This window comes from Prionailurus bengalensis, chromosome F2, assembly GCF_016509475.1.
Source record: "Prionailurus bengalensis isolate Pbe53 chromosome F2, Fcat_Pben_1.1_paternal_pri, whole genome shotgun sequence".
Lineage (NCBI taxonomy): Eukaryota > Metazoa > Chordata > Mammalia > Carnivora > Felidae > Prionailurus > Prionailurus bengalensis.
Window position 1 is genome coordinate 76,646,413 of NC_057353.1, and position 13,030 is coordinate 76,659,442.

The 13,030-nt window shown below is 43.7% G+C and overlaps 1 protein-coding gene across 4 annotated transcripts in view; it reads left to right on the forward strand.

Annotated features, from left to right (window-relative positions):
• KHDRBS3 (KH RNA binding domain containing, signal transduction associated 3) overlaps positions 1-13,030 on the forward strand; it is a 191,106-nt gene that overhangs the window by 105,828 nt on the left and 72,248 nt on the right. The window lies entirely within an intron of this gene.

Sequence of the window (13,030 nt, forward strand, 5' to 3'; positions counted from 1 at the left end):
CTTAACTCCTAATAGCTCACTGTTGGCTGCGAAGCCGTAACGACAGCACAGTTGATTAACACGTATTTTGTATATGTATTAAATACTGTATTCTTACAATAAAATAAGCTAGATAAAAGCAAACGTTGTTAAGAAATTCATGAGGAAGAGACAACAGTAGTAGTGTAAATGTATTATTTCTTGAAAAAATCCACACGTCAGTGGATCCACACAGTTGGAACCCATGTTCAAGGGGCAACTGTCCATCCTTGCTGTATTAGCTTCCTGTGGTAGCTGTGATGAATTACTCCAGACATGGTGGCTTTAAACAGTAGAGATTGATCACAGTTGTGGGGGCCACATGTCCAAAATCAGTATTGTGGGACCACAGTCAAGGTGTTAGTGTCCCCCCTCTAGAAGAGAATCCTTTCCTTGTCCCTTCCAGTGTCTCGTGCCTGCTGATCTTTCTTGACTCGTGGCCGCGTGCCTCTGGTGTCTCCCTCCACCTGCGCGTTGATTTCTGTCACATCTGTCTTTGACCCCCGTGTGCTTCCCTCTTCCCTGTGATGGTATTTAGGGCCTATCTGGATGATCCAGGGTACTCTTCCCATTTCAAGATTGCCCGGTAATCACATCTGCAAAGGCCCTTTTTCTAAAGAAGGCGACAGTCACAGCATGGGTGTCCAGAATAGAGAGCGTAGAGAAGAGCGCACACCCAGTGCCACTGTTCATGACACTTCTTAGGGATGCTGTGTTCCTTAAACCACATCTACCGTTTTTACAGAAGATAATTTCTAATTTAGTTGTCAGGTGTTGAATTAAGTTGAAAATGTTAGGAACAGATGAGGAGGGCAGAAGCTCTCCGTTTTGTGGCGTATGGTGTCTGGAGAAACACCACAGGCCGCCCAGATGAAAAACTGTCCCTCTTGATGACAGCATGTAGGCCGGTTGCCATTTCAAGGCTCTCCATTGTCTTGACAGGTGATGTTCTCTGATGCAACCCTGCGGTAGTTTGTGGCGGGGTAATGGCTGGTCAGCGCGTGGCTCTGGGCAGAGCTTTCTCTCCTGCATTTGATTATGGGCTTCCTCGGTACCACATCTTTCAAATACCCTGCTTTTTTCAGTGTAAAACTCCTGTTCCTAGAAGAGGCACTCGAAACCCTTTTGTATTTTTTCTGAAGACCTCGCTCCACATGTCTGTGTTGATTGCTCTGCCCTGTTTCCTGTGTGTTCAACCCTGGGCTGGAAACTGCTTGTTGCCTGAAGTTGGAGCTCACGCCCTTTCCTGCCTTTGCCCACATTGTTCACTGTTCTCTGCCCAGAGTTCTTGTCTTCTCTCAGCCCCTCACTTGTTTATAGCCTACTTATCTTCGTGTCTCAAACCGAAACTCATTTTAACAAACACCTTGCATCTACTACTGAGGACTGTTCTCAGCACTTTACAGGCAATAACTAGGTCAAGCCTCATAACAACCCTGTGAGGTGGGTGCTATTATGTTAACTCACCATTTTACAAACAGGGAAGTGACTGCTTGCCCAAAGCCAGCCGGCCTGGGGAGCCGGCAGCCCGGTTCCGAGTCCATGCCCCTCCCCTCTCTTTGATCCTTCCTTTGCATTTTCATCTACAACCTGTTTCTTCTTCCATCCATTCTCCCACTGCATCTCTTCCACACAACTTTGATTCTGTCACTTACATTGTATTCTTACTGCGACACATGGCGGCATTTTTTTTAATAGAGTTTTCTTTTCTTTTCTTTTCTTTTCTTTTCTTTTCTTTTCTTTTCTTTTCTTTTCTTTATTTATTTATTTTAATGTTTATTGATTTTGGAGAAAGAGCCAGAGTGTGAGTGGGGAAGGGACAGAGAGACAGAGGGAGACCCAGAATCCAAAACAGGCTCCAGACTCTGAGCTGTCAGTGCACAGCCCCACATGGGGCTCAAACTCAGGATGGGTGAGATCATGACCCGGGCTGAAGACGGACACTTCACCAACTGAGCCACCAGGCGCCTCCGTGATGGTACTTTTAATACAAGATGTGATGAAAGTACGTCTATATATATATATATATATATATATATATATATATATATTCTACTACTTTTCCTCATTAAATCACATATCATAACTTCTGCATCTCCCAGAATAAAAATAAATGGATGTGGAAACCAAGATAAAAAATTACAAAAATCCCAGGGGTAAAGTTAGTACACAAGAGTACGTGTTATTCCGGACAGTCGCAGAGATGGTCTTCGAATTGTGCTTTGAGCTTCCTTATAACCAAAGCTGAGGAAGACAAGGCTATGGAATTCATGTGTCTGAATATCTAAAAAAGTAATAAAAGACAAACATGCTCCTTAAAGCCAGTGCTTCCTAGTCCTGAAACTTGTTAGAAGTGTCCGCAGTGCACAGTCCCCAGTAGATCTCTGCCGCAGCCAGTCCCTCCATAATGCCATTTGGATTCTCCCTCTAAAATAAGTCTGGTTTTCTTTAATCACCTCTTCCATCCTCCCTAATCTGGCCACACTGCTCGTCTGGTTTTCATTTACAGTCTTAATGACTGGTTAAAATCCAAGTTGGTTTTTGTCTTCTCCCTGCTTCAGTTTCCTCGGTGGCTCTCTGTGCTGTTACAGGAACACCCGAACCTCCTGCCGGGCTCGATGACAGGCGCATCATCATCTGGCACTCTCCCCGCCCTTTCTGACCTTGTGGTTTTCCTATACTGTGGCCAGGCTGCCCTCCTTTCTGTCTGGCAAACTGGCCAAGCTTATTTCCCTCTCACGCCCTTTACATTCACTACCCCGGCTCTCACCTCGTCCCTGGGGCACCCAGTGGTAGGCAGACACGGGCATGGTATCCGAGAAGCCCTGCTGATCACCTTGTTCAAAGTCACCATCCCCCAGTCCCAGAGCTGGTCTACAGCATCCTGTCTGGGTTCCTTAGTAGCATTTACTAAACTGAATTCCACCTTTCTTGTTTGTTCCTTTTTCATTGGTTACTCCTCATTATAATGTAAACCTGCAAGGGCTCTTGTGTCCTAGGACCTGGCCTAAAGTAGTCACTCAGTAAAAAGCTGTTAGGTGAATACAGTACAATAGCAGGTCCTTTAGGCTCATTCTGGTCAAGTGTTGATCATTCAGAGTATTTTGTGTTAATATAATTTGCTGTCACCTGACTGAATGTACTAGGGGATTAGCTTTGCAGGGGTGGTCATGTGGTTATCACCATTTTGGTATTTCAGAGTGGAACAAGTTATTACGAGAGTCTTCATGAATGTTCCCCACTGTTACCACTTCAGGATGCTTTTCTGCTGAAAGATGTAAATGATCTAAAATTAAATCCTGCAGTGGGAAGTGATATGTGTTTTAATAAAACCTTTCCTTTCAGTTTCAAATGAGAGAACTAAACTTATACCTTTTTTTAACTTAGGAGGTAAGGAAGCTTCTTTACTTCCAGTCCATCCTGTGCAGGGCCTCCAGAAACCCTGCCGTGAGATGCCTCCTCCCTAGCTCTTTGCACAGACCCCAGCACAGAAGGAGGCTGGAGAGTTGAGGCCGCTCTGGGCAGCACGCTTTTGGGCCGGTCTTCTCCACCCTGGCCTGCCGCCGCCGGCGGTCTGAGCTGAGCCGCCCTGACCTCGGGGATGCTCCCTTTTATCCCTTCTTCACGACAGCTGGCTTACTCTGTGCTGCTTTCGCACTGACCTTTAGTCTGGCCATCTGGCCCTTGCTCCCAAGGAGCAGGCAGACTTATCCCCCCGCCTTCGATGCCACAAACAGCAGGAAGAAGAGCGGAACAAGCAGATGAAGCTGCCTTTCTGAGTAGTGAATACACATGCCTCCGTACTGGGCGCTGAATGTGGTGGCTTTGACCGTGCGTGTGCGCTCACAAAGCCAACGCAGTCCCTCGGGGCCTTTTGTAAGCTTTCGTTAAATTGGGAAAATTTTCAACTCTGGTTTCTGTAAATGGTTTACCTGCCCCTTTCTCTCTTCCCTTTCGTGGACTGAAGTCCCATGTTAAATCTTAGGATTGCGCTTTGCAGACTATATGCCAAGGTGCTGGGAGCTGCGGCAAGCTCCCAGGTTGGCCATGGGACTTGACCGTTTCCAGGGACCCCCACGCAGCCTTCAGCATCTGTCAGACATTGTCTGAGCTCTCAGCTTCGGGGCATTATTTGTAGTTTCAGTGTTAGATTGTTCTCCACGGATGTCTTGTATTCGTAAGGCCCGTATTTTAGCAGTTGCTGTGTTGAACAGTAAGTAGCCACAGGTGCATAGGTCGCTACATAACCTCCACACGCGGGATCGGGTGGGACACGGGCACTTGCGTTTCCTTGTCCACGTTGATTTTCACATGATTTTACTCTTCTTTAAAACCAATCATGAATGATGTCACGGATACTAAAGATTGTTTCAGTGATTGAAAGTGATGTATTTTCCCTCATAGTATGTAGAGTTATGAGAATTGTTATTAGGAAAACTGAATAGTTAATATAAGGGTCTTAAACATTTCCCCAGTATATGATATGGTTAATTAATCTACTGATCTACTACTAATTTAATCTACTAATTAAAAAGTTCTCTTTTTAAATATTTAGTTTTGAGAGAGTGTAAGTGGGGGAGGAGCAGAGAGAGGGGGACAGAGGATCAGAAATGGGCTCTGTGCTGACACGCAGACAGCAAACGAGCCCTATGTGGGGCTCAAACTTACGGACCACAAGATCATGACTTGAGTTGAAGTTGGACGCTCAACCGACTAAGCCACCCAGGTGCCCCAAGAAGTCTTTTTTTCTTTTTTTTTTTTTTTTCTCGATTAAGGAAAGGGTGAGTATAGGAAATTGACAGCATATTTATTTTCCTACTGGCCCAAATTATAGACATTTTCAATTAAAAAAAAAACAAAAACTTTCTTGGGATTAAATTTCAGTAGAAGGCCCTTGCCTTCTCAGGACATTCTACCACCAAACTGTCAGAACAGAAGTCACCTTCCCTTCCTTCCTTCTGGTGTCATAAAAACCCGGGCATTGGTACGTGACACATGTACCCCACTTCCCGGGCAGAGGATCCTAGGGGACTTTGCTGGGAAATGAGTCTCTCTGCTTTCGTTGCCATAAGCTCCACCACCTTTCTCCCACTGAGCTGCTCCCTCCGTTGTCAGCATCCACTCACTGGCTTTTTCTTCCAGGGGTCCCTGATGGTGTATTAGTGCGTGGCCATAATGGAGCTGATTCAGGGGAAACAAAAGGAGAAAATGGGTGGTTTCTTTTCGGATCCTTTTAATAGGCTTTGGGAAGACAACGAGCAAGGCAAATAATGTTGCAAGTAGTGTGAGAACTTCCCCACAAGAGCTTGTAACTCTGCAGCCAGCCAGGGACGGGCAGAGAAGAGCAGCCACGCGCGGTTCTCCTGGTTACAGCGTGGCCGACCACGTACGTGTCAGGTGCAGCCTAAGGCCCAATAAACGTTCTGGGCCTTCCTGTAGGCTGCGGGGCCCGCTGGAGGAAGGGTTCTGACCCCCAGTTTGCCAGCAGAGTTTTTCTGACCATAACGTTGGACAAGATGTCCTGAGAAACAGAGGCCATTTCGGGCAGACGGCATCTGGCGAGTATGTTCCTGAGCCGTGGAACATACTCCCACACGCCCGGGGTTCCAGAGGTTTGAACATCTGCCTTCCTCTTTGAAAATCAGTCAGTCCCTTCCTGCTGTCAGGTCGTTCAACGTCACAGGTTTTCTTGGAGCACTTTCTGTGGCAGGGGTTGACGTCACAGGGGTGGCGAAGTCATCATTTTGACGTCCAGAAAGTTAACAAGTGTAAGTCAGAAAAATAGGTAATTAAGACAGAGTGGCGTCAATAGGGGTAGGGGGTGTGAAAGCAAGTGCGATGGAAATAGAAATGAGGGTGCAAGGAATTTTAAATGGGGAATGTGGGTGTGAACAACTTAGGGTGGAGGTAAAGGAATAAGACAGGAGAGTGTCAGAGGAAGTCATTCCAGGCAGAGGGACCAAGACTGGAAAGCAGAAAAGATGGGGACAGTTGGCTTGGAGTTAGAGTGCGGCTTGGTGGCTCTTTCAAGCCAGGGCGTTTCTCCCGGGCTAAGCCCTCGTTTCCTCGGCTGTAAAATGGAGCTAGAACACCGAGCACACGCTAATCCAAACCCTGCTTGATTTTTTTCATGTCCCGTTCAAGCCCGAACCGTGCCATAAGTTCTTTTCTGATTCCTCACAATGATCCCACACTACAAGTTGAATTCTTCTGGAGGACCTTGGGCAAAGTACACATCTCCCTGAAGCTCCTTCATTATCAATTCATTGTCATCAGACAGGAAGAAGACTTGCCCTGGATAGTGCCAGAGGCCAAAAGAAATAGGGCTGTTAGTTAGAAATGATAGAGACTTTCACTGTTTTTATTTTTAAATAAGGACGAAAAGTAAAAACACGCCAACAGAACTGGAAGACAGTGACAGGCTTCAGAGTAAGGAGTGAGCTCTCTGTCTTCAGGGATGGAAGGGAAGATGGACACATTTCTTGCACTTTATGAGAGATTTTGCTTCTCACACACTGTCTTATATTGTCAATAATAACCAGTTGGTAACTTCTTGGAGAAGACACAAATTGCCTTAGATTTATTTTATACTCTGTACAATGTAGGACAGTAAAACAGATTGGAGATTGGATGGATCGCAGAATAAAGTGGTAACCGTTGGGTTTAGTAACAGGTCTGTCACTTCTGGGTTCAAACCAGGAGCAACAGCACTTGAGAGCTTCTCGGAAATGCAGGATAATAGTCCCCGGCCTAGAACTACCGACTCCGACTCTGCCCTGACACAAGTCCTGGTTGACGAGGACGCTCAAGAAGTGTGTGAACTGCCCTAGAAACACATTTCAGATCATCACTAAACGTGCAAAGAATAAGGGCTGCCAGAGGCTTCTGGAAGCGTCAGTCTTCATTGGCTCTGACGATTTCCCTTGCACGTTCTGAGGGATCCTAACTGCAGGCTCTGCTCCCTGTTTCCTTTTATCTAGCCTCTCACTCACTTGTCAACCCCCGGCAAGAAAGAAAAGTCTCGGAATGATTAAGCTTCACTCTCAGAAAACCCCAGGGATGAAGAAAAGTTGTCAATGTGTTTGTTAAGGAGTCTCTCGGAGAAATAAATTATCCCTGCGGTCGCTGGTGCATCAGGGCGTTGGCCTCAGATGACAGCTCTCTGGGCAGGTCTGCTTCCCACTGTGATACCCGTGGTACCAAAGTAGGACGCTGCCGTTGGCCCCCTCGGGCACCCAGCCTGTGGTCAGCCGGGGCCAGCCTCATCATCCAGGGCTCCCGCCACCAGATTCGCCATTTCACCCTCTACTTTTTGCTCCCCATAAGATTCCTAGACAGAAGCCAAACAGGACGATAGTATATGGTTATGCTCTTTCTCTCCCAGCCTGCATCATCTCTGCTAAATGCATGGAGGGTACATAAAGGTGCTCACTGGTGCTCACTGGGTGATGAGCTGTACCTTCGTCTGTTCTCGTCCTCTGGTGTGCAGCCGAAGGAAGGTGTCGGGACTCCCAATTCAGAATCCAAGTGGAAGTCTGCGTAATAATTACCGCTTACTACGTGCCTATGTTAAGCTAGGCACTTTATATACCGCGTGGGTAAACCTCACGACCGTCTGCAAGAGCTAGATGCCGTTGACGCTGCTTTATGGGTAGAAAGCTGGGCTCAGCAACTAACTGACAGTAGATTTGAGAGCATAGATATGTTGGAACTCAAAGCCTATGCTTTTTCATCACATCCTAAAACCTATCAACAATCTATAGGTTCATCTATAGGTTATGAATCTATAAATAATTAGTTCCTGATTCATCCATACCTTTGTATTCAGTCCTTCAAAGCACTCTTCCCACAAAGGTACCTGTTGACAAACCTTTCTAGACTATTTCCATATCCGAGTTTCAAGCCAGAAACCAGGGCCACGCTGCTGAAGAAGGCAAACAGAAAGAACCGTTGGCAGTCACACCTGTTCCTCTGCTTATGAAACTTTCTGTTCAGATGTGTGATCTTCCTGCTTTCTTGTTAGCCTCATTCTGATCAGTGTAGCAACCTGATTTTATCAATTTGAACCAAGTTTTCTAGTAGAAAATTAATAAGCCCCCACTGATTATCAGGATCTCATCCTTGTCCCCATGTCAGCAGTCCTGCTGTTAATCTGTCCCCGGAGCTTCATTTGTAGCATTTGTGCGTCCTCCGCAGCGTGGTCAGACTCTTAGGTTTGTACGCTTCTTTCCCTCACGCCTTCCTCTCGCTGGGGGTGGGGGTGGGGGGGTGAGGGCTTAAAACCACACAATTCTCATGGAATGTCATACTTAAAAACTAATCTTCAGGGGCACCTGGCTGGCTCAATCAGTGGAGTGCATATGCCACTCTTGATCTTGGGGTCATGAGTTCAAGCCCCACGTTGAGTATAGAGATTACTTAAATAGATAAATAAATAAATAAATAAATAAATAAATAAATAAGTATTTAAAAAAAGGTATCTTCAAAGGATCTTCCATAGATAAGTGTCAAGAGCTACATACATCAAATGACTTGTCTGAAATTCTGCTACAGATATTTTAGTATGATTCCATATACTCCGAGGGCACATAAACAAACACTGTTGATGATGCTGGGAAAGAATTGTGAGCTTCTTGAATATATAAATTTGTGCCTTTCAGTTTGATGGAAAACATAAATTCATAGATTCAGAAAACATGCTGAATATTTTGTGGTCCATATGCTAACTTGGATGGCAGGGATGGGGTATTAGCTAAGGAAGCAGGAGGCTTAATTAGTATGAATATACTCAGATTAAATGAAATATCACACAGGAATTATGTGCTATACGTAGAAATTATTCTTTAATCACATTGAAGCATTTTCTAGATATACACTGCATATAAAAAGATGAGTAAGACTATAGAAATTATAGTGTCATCATCATTGCTGTTCAGAGTGATTGAAATTTATATACATTGTTGATCTTGATTGAGTAGGGGATGTGTTAGGTACTTTCTGTGTCTTGTGTCATTTTCCTGCACTGTACCACTAAGAAATGGGTTGTGTAACTCACTTGGCAGTGGAGGAAACTGGCTTGGAAAGTTTAGACTGTTGATTAGTTTGAATATTAGCTGGAAGACAGAAGTTGAGCCAGTAGGTGCAGTCAGAAATTGAATTCAGATCTGACTTCAGTGTCCTTTCTCTTGACCACCACTTTTGGTGTGCCAATTTTTATGGCCTAGGACGAACAAAAAGACCTAATTTATAATATGTATAAAAGGAATAACACAAGTTACCTAAGAGTGAAAAAGTCTTTTAGATTTTGCATCTTTTCGATGACCTTAAAGTTTTGAGAAGTACTGGCCAGGTTTTTTGTAAGATGTCCCTCGTTCGGGATTGGTTTAATATTTTTTCTCCAGATCAGCTTGGCCTTACGGTTTCAGGGAACAAAACCCACAAAGGTGAAGTGTCATTTTCATCACATGTTGAGGGTTCATACTGTCCACATGACATAGTACTGCTGACGTTGCCTTGGTAACCTGGCTGAGGTCATACTTGAAGGGTTTCCCATTTACAGTTACTCCTCCCCACCCCCCTTTGAAGGGTGGGATATCTACATAAATTATCGGAAGATGTTTCTCTTCTCTCCCATTATTATTTCAGTCATTTGTTTATGTCAGTGTAGACTTTTGCATATTTCTACATTTTATACATCCGGTCAAAATCCAGTACTGTTTTGTTTTTGTTTTGTTTTGTTTTTTTTTACTCGGATTGTTTCAGCTGTGGCCATTGAGAGCTCTTTCAGTTGGCTCCTCCCTGCCCCGTTCACATACACTCATTATTCTTTTTGTTGGTTATTTATGCATTTGTTTATTTACTTATTTTCGAGTACTTGCTTACTAGTCTTTAACAGTTTCTTAAAATTTATTTATTTTGAGAGAGAGAGAGAGAGTGCGCATCACAAGCGGGGGCGGGGGGAGAGAGAGGGAGGGAGGGAGACAGTCCCAGGCAGGCTTCACACTGTCAGTCAGCGCAGAGCCCAGTGTAGGGCTTGAACTCAGGAACTGTGAGATCATGACCTGAGCCACAATCAAGAATCAGACGCTTACCTGAGGGACCCACCCAGGTGCCCCAAGTACCCTTACTTTCTGCTCTGCAAGTTGCTGCCGCAGCATCTTGCATACCGGGATCGGCCATTTCTCCAAGGAGCCGTGGTTCCTTTCGTTGGAGATCGGTATCAGAGACCAGAGCTGGGTGCTGGTTCTGCTTGCTGCTGCTGGGATGTCCTTGCGTCCAAGCCCTCTTAGCTGTCAGAGCGAGGAAATGTGTATGCTACGAGGCCACGTGTGTGTACACATCTGTGCATATTTCTGCGATTCACTCTCTGTATCTATAGTAGATGAATCAAGAGTTCATACTAACGTGTCCACTTCTAATCCATTGCCTTTATTGCCCACTCTAGCCTCTGTCCCTTGCTTACCTATAACCTTCACTCCAACACGGCGTGGCTTCCATCATCGTCCATCCAGTGCACTTGCATAGTGTCTCAGAATCGTACGTGCGCCTGCACCCCTTCTCGTGGGAAATAACTCTTGTCACCTAGAGCAGTGCTTACATACAGCTTTTTTTGCCTTTAACTTAGAAACTTCACTCATTTCTAAATTCATTTTTCCTCTCAACTTCAGAACGGTGTTTTTTTTAAGTTTGTTTATTTAGAGAGAGAGAGCAAGTGAACAGGGAAGAGGCAGAGAGAGAGAGAATTCCAAGCAGGCTCCATGAGTAGCCTGACACAGGGCTTGATCTCATAAACCGTGAGATCATGACCTGAGCCAAAATCAAGAATCTGATGCTCAACTGAGCAACCAGACACCCCCATGAGGGTGTTTTATATGTTTTTAATATAGTTCACATGTTCTGTCACATTTAGCATTCCATCCTAAACCCTCAATTTCCTAAATTTTATATATATATATATATATATATATATATATATTTTAGTTTGCATACATTAAAGTTCACTCTTTGTGATACAAAGGTTTGTGGGTTTTGACAAATTCTTTGTCACCTATCCACCATTTCAGCATCCTACAAAATAGTTTCATCCCCGTAAAGTGTTCCTACTGCTTTACCTGTTCAACCTTCCCTCTTCCCCTGAACCTGTGTCCGCCACTGATTATTTGTTTTAACTCATCGGTGTAGTTTTTTTCTTTCCCAGTATGTCATGTAATTGGAATCATACGAAACGTAGCCTTTTGAGATTGGATTCTTTCATGGAGAAACATTTTAGATTCATCCATATTGTTTCCTGGTTTGTGAGCTCATTTCTCTTTATTGCAAATAATACTCCCATTGTACGCATGCACCCTAGCTTGCTTATCCATTCACCCCTTTTTTTTGGTGGGGGGGTCAGGGAAAACCTTTAATTGATTCACTTGAGTTCATACAAGTTAAGCAAAATTCCTAGAGAGGAGCTTTCCTCCAGAAGATTCGTATTTTTCTTTTTAGTACTTTTTCCATCAAAATAAATTATAAAATATCAAACTTTTTTTTTAGTATATAATTTATTGTCAAGTTAGCTAACATACAGTGCATATACAGTGTGCTCTTGGCTTTTGGAGTCCCGTGATTCATCACTTACATGCGACACCCAGTGCTCATCCCGAGTGCCCTCAATGTCCATCACCCATTTTCCCTGCCCTCCCCACCTGCATCAACCCCCAGTTTGTTCTGTGTATTTACGAGCCTCTTATGGTTTGCCTCCCTCTCTGTTTATAATTTTTACCCTACGACCCAGCAATAGCACTGCTAGGAATTTACCCAAAGGATACAAGGAGTGCTGATTCATAATGGCACATGTACCCCAATGTTTATAGCAACACTATCAACAATAGCCAAATTATGAAAAGAGCTCAAATGTCCATTAACTGACGAATGTAGATTGTCCTCTTAAAGGGCATAAAGCTGCAATAAACATTCCTGTGCAGGTTTTTGTGTGGAAGTAAATTTTCGAATCAGGTGGGTAAGTACCTAGGAATACAGTTGCCAGATTGTGTGGTAAGATCTCATTTAGCTTTGTAAGAAAGTGCCAAACTGTCTTCCTCTTCTGTGTGCCCATGAGCAATGCATGAGAGCACCTTTCCTTCACATCCTCACCATCAGTTGGTGTATTCAGTTTTTTTATTTTATTATTCAAATAGATATGTTTTAATTTTCAGTTCCCTAATGACAAATGATATAGAACATTTGGCTGTTTGCCATCTGTATAACTTCTTCAGTGGACTGTCTGTTCTTTTACCCATTTTTAAATTGGGTTTTCTTACTGAGCTTTAAAAGTTCTTTATATATTTTGGATACAGGTTTGTTGTTGTTGTTGTTGTTTTTTATCAGATACATGTTTTGCAAATATTTTCTCCCTTTCTGTGATTTGTCTCTTCATCTCTTAACAGTGTCTTTCTCAGAACAGAAGTTTTTAATTTTAAGAAAGTCCAATTTACCATAGATTATATCATAGATTCTGCTTTTCATATGGTATCCAAAAACTCATCAAACCAAACCCACATTGATTTCTTCTGAATTTTCTTCTACAAGTTTTATATTTTACATTTAGGTGTAAAATCCATTTTGAACAGAGAGGAAGGCAAACCATAAGAGACTCTTAAATACAGAGAACAAACTGAGGGTTCATGGGTGGGTGGGGGGAGGAAAGGGGGAGTAGAAAGTGGGTGATGGGCGTTGAGGAGGGCACTTGTTGAGATGAGCACTGGGTGTCATATGTAAGCGATGAATCACGGGAATCTACCAAGAGCATGCTTGACACACTGCATGTCAGCTAACTTGACAACACTTATATTTAAAAAAATAAGCAAAATCCATTTTGAGGTAATTTTTGTGAAGGATGTGTCTGGGTTCTTTTCTCTTTTTTTATTTTATTTTTATTTTTTTATTTTTTTTTTTTTGAGGCCTATGGATATCCATTTGTTTTAGCACCATTTGGTGAAAAGACTTGTTTCTCCATTGAATTGTCTCTGCT